Source organism: Mesoplodon bidens (genome assembly GCF_964165515.1).
Source record: "Mesoplodon bidens genome assembly, chromosome: 11".
NCBI classification, from domain to species: domain Eukaryota; kingdom Metazoa; phylum Chordata; class Mammalia; order Artiodactyla; family Ziphiidae; genus Mesoplodon; species Mesoplodon bidens.
Genome location: NC_138167.1, coordinates 35,308,336 through 35,326,730, shown reverse-complemented (window position 1 = coordinate 35,326,730; position 18,395 = coordinate 35,308,336).

Sequence of the window (18,395 nt, the reverse complement as noted above, 5' to 3'; positions counted from 1 at the left end):
CAAAGTTGAAGTTGGTGTACCGCATCACAGTAGTAGAAGAGTTAAAATCTCATAACCGAATTGGCATATGTAAGGATATGAAGGGCTTAGGGCTTCCTCTCCCACCGTCTTCCTTTGTCATCATACAGCGCCTCTTCCACCGCTCTTGGTTTTTGGTTCCTTTGCTCCTGTTAGTGGGGTCTTCAAACAGTAGGTCGAGATCATCTAGCAGATCTTGAAGCTCCACACGGTAAGAGTCCAAGATGGTGTCTCCATTTCCCTGATCCGTCACCGTCACAGGCCCAGGTTGCCCAGGTGGATGGTGGGGCTGCCAGCCCTGGCACCTTCCATTCCACCCAGACCCTTCTCTCAGTCAGTGTGGAACCCAAGACCACTCAGCTTTGAGGAAAGTGAACTTCCAACAATAAGATGAGATAATACATGATTGATTCTCCCATGAAGATTTCAAAGAATTTCCAATGGTGTGAGAAAAAGCTGGTGGAAGAATATTAGGTGAAAGAGCAGAATTGAAAATTACATATTCAGTATGATCCCAATTGTCTAAAAACAAAGACTTGAAGGAAATACACCAAAATGTTAACAGCGGTATTCCTGGGTGGTGGACTATGAATGATTAGAAAAAAATTGTTCTGTGCTTTTTTGAAAATATGTACAAATGGGCCTGTGTTATTTTTCAAAAGGATCAAGAAAATTCATGGTAGTTCTTCCTACAAAGTCTTTGGAGAGCCCTGCTCTACAGAGTGAGTTCCAGCTCAAGTCTTGCCCTCTTGAGTTTCTGCTCTGAGAAGCTCTTAGGGGACCCTGAAGCCCATGTTCAGATCAGGAGCAGGAAAGGCAAGAGGGGCGTGAATGACAGAGCTCTGAATATGAGTGAGCATAAGATTTGAACCAGAGGAAATCTGGAGGCCCAGAGCAATGTTCGTTTGGTGAGCTCTGTTTCTTCCCTTCCTGCAGGCATTCAACTTGTTTCAGATCCAGTGTCGTATCCCCAAATATACCCTGTTCAGTCTGGTTCTCCATCCCGACTCGGTACTCCCTGAGTCCTGGCACAGGAAACAAAACAAGAAAGGCTTGCAGGCCCAGGCTGTCCTGTCCTCTCATTCTCGCCCTTCCACGTGGGGGTCAGAGCAGAAGCCTCCCCGCCATGCTCTGTGCTTGCAACCCTCACCCCTGCGGTGCAGACCCTTCCTGCTGCCGCTCATCCTTCTCGAATGATCGTTGCAGGCCTAGGCTGTGGTAGCCCTGCACAGGTCATCATTTTGTTTGTGCACGTGCAAGTGTACACACATGCTCCCTGGACCGTTTACGGGTCCACTGCTGGGCACGGGGTTACACAGAACACTCATTTATTCGGCCAGTCAGCAAATTGCCCTGTAGGTGCCAGGGTACAGAAGAAGCCAGATAGAAAAAGCCCCTTCCCTCTTGGAACAGACTTTCCACTAGGGAGATAGACAGTAAGCAAATACATATGTGCTGTAGTGTAGAGGAGTGGTAAGTGCTATAAAGAAAAATAAGGCTGGGGAAGAGGCTACCGACCTGGGATGGAAGGTGCCTTTAGAGAGACTGGTCAGAGAAGGCTTCTCTGTGGAAGTTCCATTTTAGCAGAGACTTTGATGCAGTGAGGGAAAGAGCTAAGTGCAGAGTGGGGACAAGTGTTCTGGCTGAGAGAACAGTAAGTGCAAAAGCCTTGAGTCAGGACCAAGCTTGATACCCGTCCTCAGGTTGCTTGCATTCTAGTGAAAGAGACAGATGGGTAAACAGACAATTGCAATATTGTGTGATAGACATTTATCGCTCAGCATTTATAACTAAGTTTTATGACATTTAAAAATGTATATTATCTATTGTCTGTGCCCCCAATAGAAAAAGCTCCATGAGGGTGGAGATTTTTGCCTTTTTTTGTTCACAACAGTGTCTCCAGGTCCTAAAACAGCTACAGGCACATAGCAGATGCTCAATATTGTTTAAATGGAGGAGAGAATCCCACACTTGCCCCTATTCTCTCAGTCCCCCTCCCTAGAGGCAACCACTTATTAGGCCCTGGGAGGAGTGTGTTATTTAAATGGACCACCACAGTCTCCACCCAGCTTTCAGGTGAGTCTCTGAGTATGCCAGGAGGTGGAGGGTGCCACCCCCCAGCTGTCATGTGAGCTGCAATAGACACAGGTTCCCTGGGGATACTCAGGACCTGGGTGCCCTTCCCGGTTGCGGAGCGAAGGAGGTAATCAGGCAACTCCAGCTTAATGCTGCTTCCTGAATTCAGGCTTCCGTGAGGACTTGGCACTTAGGAACGAACATGCCCACTGCCCTACACAATGGGGACCATTCCTTCAGCTTATGCCGTGTCTCACACAGGAGATCTGGCAGCAGATATTCTTTCTGCATGTGAGTGTGTAAAGCCAGGGCTGGCACAGGCCTCAGTGCCCCAAATGTTGGGAGTCTTTGCTTTTGCAAAGGCCTTGATGCACAATCCCTGAGCAGCACCCTGGCCAGGGACCAAGCTGGGGTGCAGGAACTCAGTTCCCATCTCAGAATGGGAAATACGCAAGTATCAAATCATCCACATAGTGTATCTGGGGAGTCAAAATGAATTTCCCGTCATTTCCTTCATAGACAAACAAGGCAGGAATACTCCTGAATTTTATACTTGGGGCCATTTACAATTTAAAGTATTAGGAGAGAAAAAATCAATAATTACTGCGTGTCCATTACTCTTGTTAGATTAATTAGAAAACTATGGTCCAGAACATCTAAATGTGCCCAAGACCACACAGCTGGTAAGAGAATGGTTACTTAATTGGTTTTAGAAAATTCAAGCAGGATTCCTTGCCTCGAAGCACATCTCCTAAAAGGCAGTTTCCTTCTGATGTCTGCAAGGCCCTATTCAGGTTTCATTCTGTCTCTTTAAATCCCTTGGGTCAAGTTATTACATCTTAGGGTTCCGAGTACCCACCACAAAGCCTAGCACTTTGTAGATACAATAAATGTTTGTTAATAAACGGAAGAAAAAACTTAGTCACTAACACTTTGTGTGAATTAGAATTAGTCTACTGATTATTTTCCCTCATACAGGAATAGCATATTTGCTAATTATAACAGTTACCATGACTTTGCCCTTTCAGTTAACGGCCACTGAATTCTTCCGTTTGTTCAGCCAAAGTCTGTGGAGCTATCCTTGACTCTTCCTCTCCTCTCACACCTTTACATTCCAACATACCATCACATTCTCCTGTTTCCCCCTCAATAGGTGTCCTGATCTGACTAATTCTCACATCTCACCTGCTACCACCCTGGTTCAAGCCACCATCAGCTCCTACCTGGATCACTGCACTAGCTTCCTCATGGCCAATGGGCTTCTGCCTGTGCTCCCTCCAGCGTATTCCAGAACAGCAACCAGAGCAAATCCTATGAAAATGTGTCAGATCACATGACACCTACAGGGTCCGTACCCCCCTCCCCACCTCCATCCTGGGACCTATGCCTCCCATCCAGTTTTATTGAGATGTAATTGACATGTAACATTGTATAAGTTTAAGGGATACAACATGATGATTTGATGTATGTATACATTGCAAAATGACTGAAGTTAACATCCATCACCTCACAGTTACGTTGTTTTTTCTTATGATGAGAACATTTCATATCTACTGTCTTAGCAACTTTCAGCTATACAACCCAGTAGTGTTAACTCCAGTCACCATGGTGTACATTACATTCCCAGAGCTTACTTATCTTATAACTGGCAGTTTGTACCTTTTGACCCCTTCAGCCATTTCACCCCAACCCTCACCCCAACCCTCCACCTCTGGCAACCACCAGTCTGTTCTCTGTTTCTATGAGTTCTGCTGTTTTAGATTCCACATATAAGTGAGATCACACAGTGCTTGTCTTTCTCTGACTTATTTCACTTAGCATAATGCCCTCAAGGTCCATCCAAATTGTTGCAAATGGCTGGACTTCCTTCTTTTTTATGGCCAAATAATATTCCATTGTGTGTGTGTGTGTGTGTGTGTGTCTATATATATATATATATATATATATATATGCCACATTTTCTTTATCTATTCAACTGTTGATGGACACTTAGATTGTTTCCATGTCTTAGCTGTAATAAATAATGCTGCAGGGACCATGGAGGTGCAGATATCTTTTTGCAATAGTGATTTCGTTTCTTTTGGGTATATACCCAGAAGTGGAATTGCTGGATCATATAGTAGTTCTGTTTTTAATTATTTGAGAACTTCCATACTGATTTCCATAGTGGAGCATCAATTTACCTTCCCAGCAGCAGTGCACAAACTACCCTTTTCTCCACAGCCTTGCTAATGCTTGTTATCTCTTGTCTTTTTGTTGATAGCCATCCTAACAGTTGTGAGGTGATATCTCATTGTGGTTTTATTTGCATTTCCCTGATGATTTGTGATGCTTAGCATCTTTTCATGTTCCTGTTTGTTGTTTGAATATCTTCTTTGGAAAAATGTCTATTCAGGTACATTGCCCATTTTTAAATTGGATTTTTTTTCTATTGGGGTGTATGGATTCATGTATTTTGGATATTAACCTCTTATGAGATGTGTGGTTTGCAAATATTTTCTCTCATTCTGTATGTTGCCTTTTCATTTTGTTGATTGTTTCTTTTGCTGTGCAGAATCTTCTTAGTTTGATGTAGACCCACCTGTTTAGTTTTTGTTTTGTGACTTACTTGTGCTCTAGGTGTCAAATCCAGAAAAATCATTGCCAAGACTAATGTCAAGTAGATTTTACTCTATGCTTTCCTTTGGGAATTTTGTGCTTTCAGGTATTAAATTTAAGTATTTAATCCATTTTGAGTTAATTTTTGTGAGTGATATAAGATAGGGATCTAGTCTCATTCTTTTAAGTGTGAATAATTTTTCCCAGTATCATTTGTTGAAGAGACTGTCTTTTCCTCATTGAGTATTCTTGGCTCCCTTATTAAATATTAGTTGACCATATCCTGGGACCTTTTTGACCTCATCTCCTATTGCTCTCTCTTTCCTCTTTGGTATTTTTGACTCAGTAAAAGGTTTGTTTTATTTTCCTGTTGGATGCTGTTTCTTTGAATTTGTCTGCATCCTGTAGAACAATGAGTTTACAAAGGTTATCCTACAATTTATTAACTTCTTACTCTGTGCCATGGCTTTATGTAATCTGGTGGTTTTCCACTCTGGCTGCACATTAGAATCCCCTGAGGAGCTTTAAAGAAATACCAGTGTCTAGATCTCCCCTGCAGAGATTCTGAAGTAACCGGTTCTGGGAGGTAGATGGCCATAGGACATCAGTATTTCTTTTTAAAGCTCCCTGGGGGATTTAATATGCAGTTGTCACCAAGAAGCACTATGTAATTCTTTAAAAAAATCTCCTGAAATATGTGTTAGTATTCTCATTTTGAGCCCTGGGATGGCAGGGACTTCACGTGTCTTGTTTTACTGGTATAGTTTCAGTGTCTAGTAGAGTGACTGACATATAATTGTTGCTCAATAAATATTTAATCAGTGAATGAGGAAACTGAGGCATTAAAGGCTTAAGTACCTTGTCTAAGGTCCACACAGTTCGTGATGAGAATTATAACCCATATCTGTTTCCAAAGCCAACACACTTAGCCATATATTACACTTTCTTGCTAGACCCTTACCCTGTAAGTGTAGGGGGCAGTGCAAGATAGAAGGTAGGTGACACTGAAGACAGATTTTTATTTCACAACTTCTGGGATTTGGGCAAAAATACTGCTTTGTTAAAATGGGTTAGAATTGATATGGAAGATGTTCCAGGAATATTTGTTGAGACCATACCTTTCAGGAGCAGAATGAATTACATTGGCGGAAGGGGCTTATAATTTTGTTTTCCCTGGACTGAACTGACCCATAGTATATTTTAGGGCAAAAACAATAGCTTTCTGTAAAAATTCTGTTCTATAGTAATTGAACCACAAGTCTTTTCTAAAACAGCATAAATCTATGTTTCCTGAGGTGAAAGTGTATGCCACAAACCATGTCTTGACATTTTGTGTATTATCATGTGGTTAGCCTCTGCTTTTAAACTTTAGTTATTTTAATAATAGAGATTTTCTATAAAACACTATGTGAATGGGCATGTGAGTGTGGTTGTTTGTATGAAAGAGAGAAAGTGAAAGATTACAGAAAAAAAAATGTGAAAGAAATTACACCAAGAACCAAACAATGTTATATCCAGATACCTTTTGTTATAGGATAAATGTTTGTGTTCCCCCTCCCCCCCCAATATATATGTTGAATCCCTAAACCTCAGTGTGGTTGAGTTTGGTGATGGGGCCTTTAAGGAGGTAATTAAGGTTAAATGAGGTCATAAGGGCGGGGTCCTGATCAAATAGGATTAGTGTCCTTGCAGGTTCTGAGAGGCACCAGAGAACTTGCTCTGTCTCCCCATGAACATATGTGGAGGAAAGACCACGTGAGGACATAGCAAGAAGGTGACCATCTACAAGCTGGGAAGAGAGTCCTCACCGGAAACTATATCAGCTGGAGTCTTGATCTTGGACTTCTGGCTTCCAGAACTGTGAGGAAATGAATTTCTTTTGTTTAAACCACCATCTGTGGTATTTTATTATGGCAGCCCTAGCAGACTAATATACCTTTGGAGGAGTGTTGGGGGCTGTAAAGACATGAAAATGTTATTTTTGTGTCAAAATTGCCAGTCACTAATACTATGCCAAAGTCTTCTATTGAAGTTTATTACCAGAATCTTAATTAGAGGGACATTTCAGAAAATGGGGTGGAATGTATATGAAACTATTTTTCCTAGATGAAAAAGTAGATTAGTGCCATCTATAAGTTAACTCTTAAACGAGGTTAGAATACTACAGAAAGAAAATGGCAATGCATACTCATGGAAAGCTATGGGCAGAATTACTCCATGGCAGGACAGATGGAGGTTTCATAGGCCAAGAGGACCTTTTTGAATAATAAAATTAACATAATTAACATAGTACATTTTGTTCATGCTTCAAGAAATATCACCTAACCAAACTTCTTAATTTACTTTAAATTTCTTAGTCCTTCAACCTTCTCTTGTGAATATATTGCATTCTCTTTGTTGTCCTTAAAAAATCTGAGTTTCCAATCTTTTTTTTTTTCATGTTTGGGAAACAGTTTAAAAGAATTGATTATGAACTTAGGCTTTGTGGGAGTTTCTGCTTCTGGGGAGAATAGACAAGGACATGGGGGACCTTCTCTCCCATTGAAACAATAAGGAAAACCTAGAAAAAATTGTTTTCTATGGGACCAGGCAGGGGTGGTATTCACATGAGGAAGCTTTGATTAACCTTAATCTCTCTTGAATTTCAGAGAGAAAGAAGCCTGTATAAGAGAGCAGAGAGTGAAGGCAGCCTTCCCTACCTAAGAAAGCTTCCTTGTAGGGAAACAGGATCAAGGGGAAATAGGCTAGGCTTTGGACCAGGTGGGGCTGTCAGGATAAATTAAAGTCTGAAAAACCCTAAATTCTGGGACAGATTCCTGGGATCTGCCTGCTCTTTTGAAGACCCTCCCCAACCATGAGTTTTGGTAAGATAGTAGCAGTGGAGGAAGGGCTGGTAAGCAGAGAGAAATTGCTTAGGTCTGTGCATTCCTGTGGTGTTTGGATTCTAGATCCCTGCCTGGAGAAGAATCCAAAGATTAAAAATATTCCAAAAATATATGAAACTGCAGCCAATTTTCTTGCAGCTCAGCTACTGAAAGCATAAAAAAGGTTGTGACTCAGGATGTTGGGGGTTGGACTACTCACAGGTGATTTCAGTCAATTTAAAACTGTACCCCAGATATAGCTGAACTTGACTTTAAAAGAAATATTAATAATAAGCTCCTCACCCTAACTTCCAGATAGAGAAAAGGGCTTGTATTTGCTGTGAAATAAAACAAAGTAAAACAAAACTAAGTATTTTACTTCAGTCATCACTGTTCTTTTATATATAATATCTAGAATACAATAAAAGAATTATGAAGCACACTAGGAAACAGGAAAATGGGATCTATAATCAAAGGAAAAAATAGTCAATAGAAACAGACCCATAGATTACTCAGTTATTGGAATTAATAAACAGAACTTTAAAACAACTAATACACATATGTTTTTAAAATTTGCAGGAAATGATGGCTATAATGGGTAAAAAGATTGGGTATTTCAGAAGAGATATGGAAAACTCTAAAAAAAAAAGAACAAAATAGAAATTCTAGAACTGAAAAATACAGTATCTGAATCAAACACTCATTAGATGGGCTTAACATTAGATTGAACACTGTCAAAGTGAGGATCAGTGAACTTGAAGACAGACAACCAATGTATCTATATTAATGTCAGGTAGAGTAAACTTTAAGGCAAGAAGCATTACCAAGTGAAAGGACATTTCATAAGGACGAAAGGGAAAATCATTAAGAGGACAATAATGCTAAGTGTGAGTGAACCTCAAAATATATGAAGCAAAAATGGATAGAAATAAAGCCACAAGTATAGTTGGAGATCTTAATACACCGCTCTCTCAGTAATTGATAGATTAAGTAGACAAAAAATGAGAAAGGATATAGACAGTCTGAACCATTATCTCAACTATATTAACTTGACATTTACATAACACTACACCAAACAGCTCCAAAATACTCATTCTTTTCAAGTGCATTTAGAATATTTACCAAGATAGAACTCATGCTGAACTGTAAAAAGAAGTCTGAATAAATTCAAAAGATAGAACTTATACAGAGCATGTTCTTAGAACACAATAGAAAATAACAACAAAAAGAAATCAAGAAAAGCCCCCACATATTTAGAAATAAACAACATGCTTCAAAGAAGGAATCGCAAGGAAAAAGAGAAAATATTTTGAACTGAGTTATAACAAAAACACATAACAGAATTTGTGGATGCAGTAAATAGTGCTTAAAGAGAAATTTATAGCACTAGTGGCTTGCATTACAAAATAAAAAATTTTTAAAAATCAGTGCTCTCATCTTCCACCTTTAGGAGCTACTGAAAGAAAAGCAAATTAAGTACAAAGTAAGTAGAAAGAAGGAAAAAATAAAGAGCAGAAATCAATGAAATAGAAAGAGTCAACAAGGCCAAAACTTGGCTCATTGAAACACCTGATAACATTTATAAATCTTTAACAAAAGAGAGAAAATGTAAATTACCAATGTTAGGAGTGAAAGGGAGGCATCATTAGAGACCCTAGAGACATAAAATGTTAACAAGGTAATATCATAGCCTATGTTATGCCAATAAATTCAACGACTTAGATGAAGTGAACAAACTCCTTGAAAAACACGAATTAACAAATCTGACAAAAAAGAAATAAAAATTTTAAGCCCTATATCTGTTTCTCATTTATATTCAAAATGAGAAAACGTCCCACAAAGAAAATCTCAGACCCAGATGATTTCACTGGCGAATTCTCCCAAATATTTAAGGAAGAAATAATACCAATTTTACATAAATTAGATCAACATTAGGGGTTGTTGTTATTGCCATCAATATGCTTTTCCAAAGTCTCTTCCCTCAGTTTTCAGCATCTATCTTAAAACAGAGAACAGAACTTTTCCTTGTCTTCTACAAAAAGTCTGCATTCAATGGGAGGTTATTTTGTAAATCCTTCCTTTCCTATCTGTGTTCCTTTGACTTCATGATATGTGGTGTTTGCAAAACACTCTGTGTTGCTGTTGCCTCTGACTTTAATCTTCTGTAACCTTTTTACACAAAACCAGTTGTTCTTCTGGGACTTGAGAAAAAGGCCTGCCCAGGAGCGTGATCAAAAGTTTTTCAGAATCCTATCACAACTGGTTTTTTGATGTCTTTTAATAACAACTAAAACTTTGTTTACTTGTTTCTTCATTTCTTTTGGATAAGCCTTTTCTAGAGAATGACAGAGAATTGTTCAGATCAAGTGTTTCCTGCTTTAATTTGGTTTCATATAATGGCTGAGATTAAAATTTGCATAGTAAATGGAAAATTTGTGAGCAATCACAATAATGGCTGGAGGAAGCTTTTTTTCCTGGCTTTCTTCAGAAATACTAAGAGGCAGTTAGACTAAATCCTTCAGAAGCATTCTTTATTGCTGTTGTTTGATGTGGTTCCAGCCACATCAAACACAGGAGGCATCCAAACTTCTCTGACTTCAAATGACTGAGGTTGCATTTTTCAGAGACCCCAGGAAACTGGTAGTAATGACCGAAGAGTAGTCACAGTGAGAATGCCTGACCTGAGTGACAAAGCATACATAACTGACTAAATGAAGAGGGATCTGTTGCTCTGGACACCCCTTCTCCCTACCCCTTCTGGGTTTTTTTCACTTGATTTCCCCACTAGCCGAAAGCTGAATTTTGTATACTTCAAATAAAGGACAGTTTCTGAAGGGCTGTGATATTCCACTGTATTAGAATACAGATTAAGCTGCTATAACTGAGACTCTAAAATACAGTAGCTTTAATAAGATAATTTTTTTCTCTCTCATGTAACAGTTAGGAGGTAGGTTGGAAATTCATGGCAAGTAGATGGGTCTGTTCCACAAGGTCATCCTATATCTTATTTCTCCATCATCCCCCAGAGCAAGGTCTTAACCTTTGATCCATGGACCCTTGGGAGGCCATGCATAGTAATTAGGGAATCTGTTGAACTTGGATGGAAAATGTTAACTCTTTATTTTTCATTCACCTCTAAATAAGATTTAGTACTTCTTTCACTTTCAAACGTAGACAACAACCAACAATGATACTAGCAGTACCTATGACTTTGCCACCAATAGAAACTACAGATAATTTTATGTCATATTGATTTGTTGCAAATATCTTATAATATCACACTACATCACTACTAAGAGTAGACCTGCCTTTAGAGCTTGCTATTTAATGGGTTAATAAACACATACTTATTATAGCAAAACTTCTAAACATAATTTTGAGATGTATATTTTAATATATTTTCCTTTTTAACCTTATGTATCATATTTTATGCATTTATAAACTTTAAGAAGGGCTCCATAGGTTTTACCAGACTGCCTAAGAGATCCACAGCACAAAATTGGTTAAAATCTCTGCTCTGAGATGTTTCCCTTGTCCTCATGGTAGAATCTTGCTTCTCTGATCCACGTCATTCATTCTAGTCAGAAGGAAGGGAGAAAGAGGAAGTGGGGTCAAGCGTTTTCCTTATAAGAAAACGTCCTAGAAGTTGCATACATCCCTTCTGCTTATATTATGCTAGTGGTAATATGGTCAAATGGTCACATCTAGCTGCAAGGGATGCAGGGACTGTACTGTCTAGGGGCCATGGGTGATGCTAAATAATGATGATAGTGGTGGGGTGCTCTAGAGCTAAAATGAAGAGTAGGAGAATATATCCAGGGTGTAGCTGACAATCTCTACTCCCACATAATTCTATCTGGACTCTGAAATATTTCAGTGATGCTTCAGTAAAAATGTATGATTTCTCTTGATCTGGAGGGACAAGCACATTTTTAGTCATATGTGAACTGTGTCTATACTGTCTTTCTCCCAAAAGTTCAGGACACATTACAGACACTTTCATGAGAAATTGGTCTGTAAGATTTTCAGATAGACCACTGTGTTTTTGTTTTGTTTTGTTTTAGTTCTAAAAGAAAGGACTTAGTTTTCTTTTAATTGAAGTATAGTTGATTTACAATGTTGTGTTAGTTTCAGGTGTACAGCATAGTGATTCAGTTTTTTTGTAGATTATATTCCATTATAGGATATTACAGGATATTGAGTATAATTCCCTGTGCTGTATAGTAAATCCTTGTTGCTGATCTTTTTTATGTATAGTAGTTTGTATCTGTTAATCCCATACCCCTAATTTGTCTTTCTCTGTCTGACTTATTTTCACTAAGCATAATATTCTCTAGGTCCATCCACATCACTGCAAATGGCAGAATTTCATTCTTTTTTTTACGGCTGAGTAATATTCCATTATATATATATATGTATATATATTACATCTTTTTAAGCCAGTCCTCTGTTGATGGGCACGTGAGTTTCTTCCATGTCTTGCCTATTATAAATAGTGCTGTTATGAACTGACCATTGTGTTTGTGGGCTAGAAAAGCATTATGAATGTAGAATGTGCTTTTGTTAAATGGGAAGACCATACAAATTCAGATAACTACATTCAACACGAGTGATAAAAAACATTCATGATCAATCCATCTGGTTGTGGAAGTCCTTTGTATAGAGTTAAAAGCTTTATTCAAGTTCTGTTTCTTTGTATTCTGGGGTAAACATACATTGAATGTCTATTCTGTTACATTCAAGATGCTGGGGACTGGGTACACCAACATTAATGAGACAGATTTCTTATCTTCAAGAAGCTCAGAATCACATTTGAATGTGGGTGTGCATGTATGCTTGTGTATGTGGGGGTGGGGAGGATGGCACATGTAAGTAAAATAAATTGTCTTTAAGTGTGATTGTTGCTAAAACAGAGAATAAAGGTGTTGTGGATGTAGAAAAAAGATAGAAGGAAATGAATGTCAAGTAAGTAATGGAAGATTAATCCTCAAAGAGCTGGGATTTATTATTTTTATTATTACACATGTAATCAATAAGTCATCTGTCCCTGAGATGTATCTCTGTTTTCACCCTCTTTTGACTTGGAAACAGGTATCAACACTTCTTTGCAATCTTCTTAAAGAATTTTCTACTATCAAAACACAAGGCAGCAGTGCAAATTTTATTGAATATTTTGTAAGGGATGAGGGTAACTGACACTGCACAGTTCAATGTTATTTCTCTACAAATTATTTCACTTCAGAACATCCCTTGAGACCTTTGTCTTTTTCAGTCTCTCCAATCCAAAGTCAGTTAGGGGTTCATCTCTGCTGTTCTTCCAGAGCTAGCTCTTTTACTCTGGTTTCTCTTACACTGGAATCTACAGCACCCTCTCCCTGGCCTGCAACTGGTCTTTCTTCTGCAGAGCAACTTAGTTTTACCCAGCACTGCAAATATGTTTACCTATATCCATAGTACAGTAGGGTCTTTTAAGTACAGAAAAGGCCACTCTTTCACATTGTATCGAGATGACGAATTTAAAAAAATATTGTGGCTACATCCAGAACTGTTCAGGACATCACTTGCTTTAGTGATGTGAGTGAAGCAAGATGCCATAACATAGTGTTGGGGAGGTAGGGTTGGGTGATAAGGTGGCTCATTTTAATGATTATGTTACTTATGATTGCCTTTAATTGTATACAACAGTGACTCAGAGTGAATCAGAGTGACCGAGAGCTCCAAAGTGGCTCTTGAAATTCTGTATCTTCCCTACTCCTTAATGCTGTACAATATTTAGGTTCATCCTTTCAAGTATCCTAGAGAAATTAAATATTGTGCATAACTTGGAAGTAAAGGAAGGGCATGAAGAGAGAGGAGAGAGAAAGATGTACTAGGTTGGAAAAAATGACAGAAGTAATGCTGGGACATTGGGGTGGTGGTGGAGCTGTGGGCGGAATCAGGAACTCTTCATTCCACGTCAAGCTTCTAGCTCCCTGAAGTTAACATAGCCAAACATTCACTCAGCTCATTTCTAGTTTGGAAGGGTAGGATGAGAATACCTTTCTAGCAGCTCTCTCTTGGGGGGGGGGATGTGTGTGTGTGTGTGTGTGTGTGTGTGTGTGTGTGTGTAAAAATGGCTAATTGAACTGGAGTCAAGGAAGGAGAAGGAAGGGTGGAGAGAGCAGGTTATAATGCGGGTGACAGATACTAAATAGTTCTCTAGGAGTGGCGAGTAGAGGAGGGAAAGAGAGTGGGTGTGCCTTTATTAGAGCTCCAACGGTTGTTTCACTTTATGTTGCAAGTATTAGCAAACCTAACTCAAGCTATTTTCAATGATAGGATTTTCATTAGAACATCATTAAGAGAGTAGGCTTTGGAGTAAGACTGCTTGGGTTTGAATTCTGGCTTTAACCTTCTGACCTTGAGTAAGGTACTTAATCCTGGTGTCTCAGTTTCGTCATTTGAATTAAATAAATTCATTAAATTAAATTAATAACTGTAAAGCACATAGAAAAGTGGCTTCTGGCAAGCTTTCAACAAATCTTAACTACTCTTTGTTATTATCATGTTAGTAAAACCAACATCCTAAATCTATAAAGTCAGTTTGCAGAAGCTCACCAGGTAAAGGGAAATAATAAGATTCTTTACTTTGCTGTACTTTCATACACTGAGTATTTTAAATCACTATATTCACAGTATTAACTGTGCCATTCTCTCCACAAAATTGTGTGTGTACATATGAATCACGGGGCTCTAATTTGAAACTCTGAACAAGCTGCATATGTAGTCACTTTAATTGTACAACAAACCTACCAAATATTTAAGTGTAAATTATGATGATGATTTAAAAAAATTTATTTATTTATTCTTGGCTGCGTTGGGTCTTCGTGGCTGCACGTGGGCTTTCTCTAGTTGTGGCCAGCGGTGGCTACTCTTTGTTTCAGTGTGCGGGCTTATTGTGGTGGCTTCTACTGTTGCGGAGCACGGGCTCTAGGCACATGGGCTAAGTAATTGTGGCTCGCGGGCTCTTAGAGCGCAGGCTCAGTAGTTGTGGCGCATGGGCTTAGTTGCTCTGTGGCATGTGAGATCTTCCCAGACCAGACCAGGGCTCGAACCCGTGTTCCCTGTATTGGCAGGCGGATTCTTAACCACTGCACCAACAGGGTAGTCCCTATGATGATGATTAAACACAGATAAGCTGCAGTTATCAAAACCTGTACCCAAATTGACTCTACAGGATGAATAATTAGGTAGCAGTGTAAAGAATGCTTGTGAGGACCCAGCTGCTAATTAGATCCATGCTGTTTCAATGTTCTCCCAGCTGGAATGGCCAAAAAAGCAGTCGGACATTAGCCTGTGGCTTTTGGGGGTAATTTACAGTCTGTGGGCACAGGGGTGGCGTGAACACTATGGCACTCCTCAGGCTGCTGGTTAGCATACTGTAGTTTTTTTTTTTTTTGCGGTACGCGGGCCTCTCACTGTTGTGGCCTCTCCCGTTGTGGAGCACAGCCTCCGGACGCGCAGGCTCAGCGGCCATGGCTCACGGGCCCAGCCGCTCCACGGCACGTGGGATCTTCCCGGACCGGGGTACGAACCCGTGTGCCCTGCATCGGCCGGCAGATTCTCAACCACTGCGCCACCAGGGAAGCCCAGTAGTTTTAATCCCTTAAACCAATAAATGAAGGAGAGAAAAAGAAGCCCAGACTGTAACTGGAGGAAAGGAGAGAAAGAAAGGGAAAACAGAAGGAAGAATAATTTTCATGAAATGTCTTCTTTGGGCCACTTTCTAGGAACATTCAAATATTATCCTCACATCAACCCTGTGGGAAAGATATTCCTGTCCCCACTGGTCACAGACATCATTGGCTGTCCATGTAACAACTATTTCTCTCCTTTCTTTTTTCTTGCTGGTTGAACTTCAGTTTTTTTGAGTGTTTACCTCTTTCATATAACTTAGGTCCTTCACATGTTCCCATCCCTCAGTAACAAAGGTAATCCTGGTGGGTCATTGCTTTCCCATTATCCTCGGCAGGAATTGTGTAGCCCTGAACAAGTGATAAAATTCTAGTGAATGAAAGGTCACGACCAGGATGCTGGGAAGATTCTGAGCAAGATTTCTTTATTCTCTAAATGAGACCCTGGAAGAAGGTAGGCCTTCTTATGCTGCTGTGCATAGTTGCATCTGCACAGGTTGCATGAATGAGTGGGGGTCGTCTTGGGGTCATAAGCGGAGCTAGCCTAAGGACAAAAGAGGCACACTGAAGTGCCTCCTGTCTTTGGACTTTAGTGCATGATTATAAACAGTGTCTTTGTCTAATCCTCTTTGGGGTGGGGTTCTATTACTTGTAGACAAAAACATCTAACTGATATACCATTTTCCATGTTATGAGAAAACTGAGGTACAGAAAGGTAAAGAGACCTACCTACACTTGCATGCATGATAAGGAGTAGAGAGAGCAGGTTATGCCTTCTGGTATGGAGATAAGATGTGTCTCTCTTATTTTTTATTATTTATTTATTTATTTATTATTATTATTTTTTTTGGTACATGGGCCTCTCACTGTTGTGGCCCCTCCCGTTGTGGAGCACAGGCTCCAGACGCACAGGCTCAGTGGCCATGGCTCACGGGCCCAGCCGCTTTGCGGCATGTGGGATCTTCCCAGACCGGGGCACGAACCCGTGTCCCCTGCATCGGCAGGCAGACTCTCAACCACTGTGCCACCAGGGAAGCCCAAGATGTGTCTCTTTTAAACAGCACTGCCTCCCACCCCCAACACACACTCACACTCCAATCTGACAGTTTCTTGTCTTTGAACTGGCAATTTAGTCCATTTGCACTTACTGATAATTACTGATACATTGGATCTGTTGCTCTTGTTTAGGTGATTATTTCAATTTGTTCCACTTTTTCCATATTTCTTTTGAATACATTTTACTTAGAAAAACAGACATCTCTGTCTTCCCCCCAACAAGAAGAGAAGTCTACATACGCTTATGCTCTTAAAACTCTCCCCCTACCTTTCTCTACACTGATCTCATCACTTTGATGTTATCTAGAAATTTAATTAGGGGTTATTATGTGTATATATATATCTTTTTCTCTTCTGCAAATTTAACTATTTTTAAATAACAGAAACTCTAACAAGATACTTATTCATCTATCTTACTATAAATTTGTCTTATAGTTAAAATTCATAATATTTACTTATTCTAAAGTTAATCAGCGGCCTGATGAGTGGCCTTATGTTGGTCTCCAGTATGTTAAAAGTTGTGTATAGTGGTTGTTTCATTGCAAATTAAAAATTGCTTCTAAAATTTGTGAATTTGAGTCAAGCACTTGTGTACCTTTTGAAGTCCTCGGGGAACTATACTCAATTTCTTGTAATAACCTATAATGGAAAAGAATATATATACCATTTTAAAAAAATATTGAAAGAAAAGATCCTAGCACTTCCTGTTAGTTAGACATGTGGGTAAGATAAAAATACATTCAGCCATTCAGTGTCTCAGAAGAATGGTCACATTAAGACTCACATTGAAGAAGTGTTTAGGATAAAGTACTTTAAAAAGAAGGAAAATCCAAGAGATGCTGCACGAGATATATGAAATAAAGGTATTTAAATATTTTAGTGAAGAAAAAAATGTATTCTACTGAGGAATATAGTTCCCTGCGCTATACAGTAGGTCCTTGTCATTTACCTATTTTATATATAGTAGTGTGTGTATATTAATCCCATACTCCTAATTTATCCCTTCTCCCCACCTTTCCTCTTTGGTAACCATAAGTTTGTTTTCTATGTCTGTGAGTCTGTTTCTGTTTTGTAAATAAGTTCATTTGTATCATTTGTTTTAGATTCCACATATAAGTCATATCATATAATATTTGTTTTTCTTTGCCTGACTTCACTTAATATGATAATCTCTAGGTCCATCCATATTGCTGCAAATGACATTGTTTCATTCTTTTTTACGGATGACTAATATTCCACTGTGTATGTACAACATCTTTTCTTTATTCATCTGTCAATGGACATTCAGGTTACTTCCATGTCTTGACTATTGTAAATACTGCTGCACTGAACATTGGGGTGCATGTATCTTTTTGAATTAGAGTTTTCATCTTTTCTGGTTATATGCTCAGGAGTGAGAATGCTGGATCATATGATAACTCTATTTTTAGTTTTTGAGTAACCTCCATACTGTTCTCCATAGTGGCTGCACCACTTTACATTCCCACCAACAGTGTAGGAGGGTTCCCTTTTTTTCCACACCCTCTCCAGCATTTATTATTTGTAAACTTTTTAATGATGTCCATTCTGACTGGTGTGAGGTGATACCTCATTGTAGTTTTGATTTGCATTTCTCTAATAATTAGTGATATTGAACATATTTTCATATGCCTGTTGGCCATCTGTACGTCTTCTTTGGAGAAATGTCTATTTAGGTCTTCTGCCCATTTTTTGATTGGGTTACTTGTTTTTTTTTTTTTTTTTTTTTTGATATTAAGCTGTATGAGCTGTTTGTATGTTTTGGAAACTAATCCCTTGTCAGTCGCATCGCTTGCAGATGTTTCTCCCAGACCATAAGTTGTCTTTTCCTTCGCTGTGCAAAAGCATTTAGGTTTAATTAGGTCCCATTTGTTTATTTTTGTTTTTATTTCCATTACTCTAGAAGGATGGATCAAAAAAAATATTGCTGCAATTTATGTCAAAGAGTGTTCTGCCTGTGTTTTCCTCTAGGAGTTTTATTGTATCTGGTCTTACATTTAGGTCTTCAATCCATTTTAAGTTTATTTTTGTATGTGGTGTTAGAGAATGTTCTAATTTCATTCTTTTACATGTAGCTGTCCAGTTTTCCCAG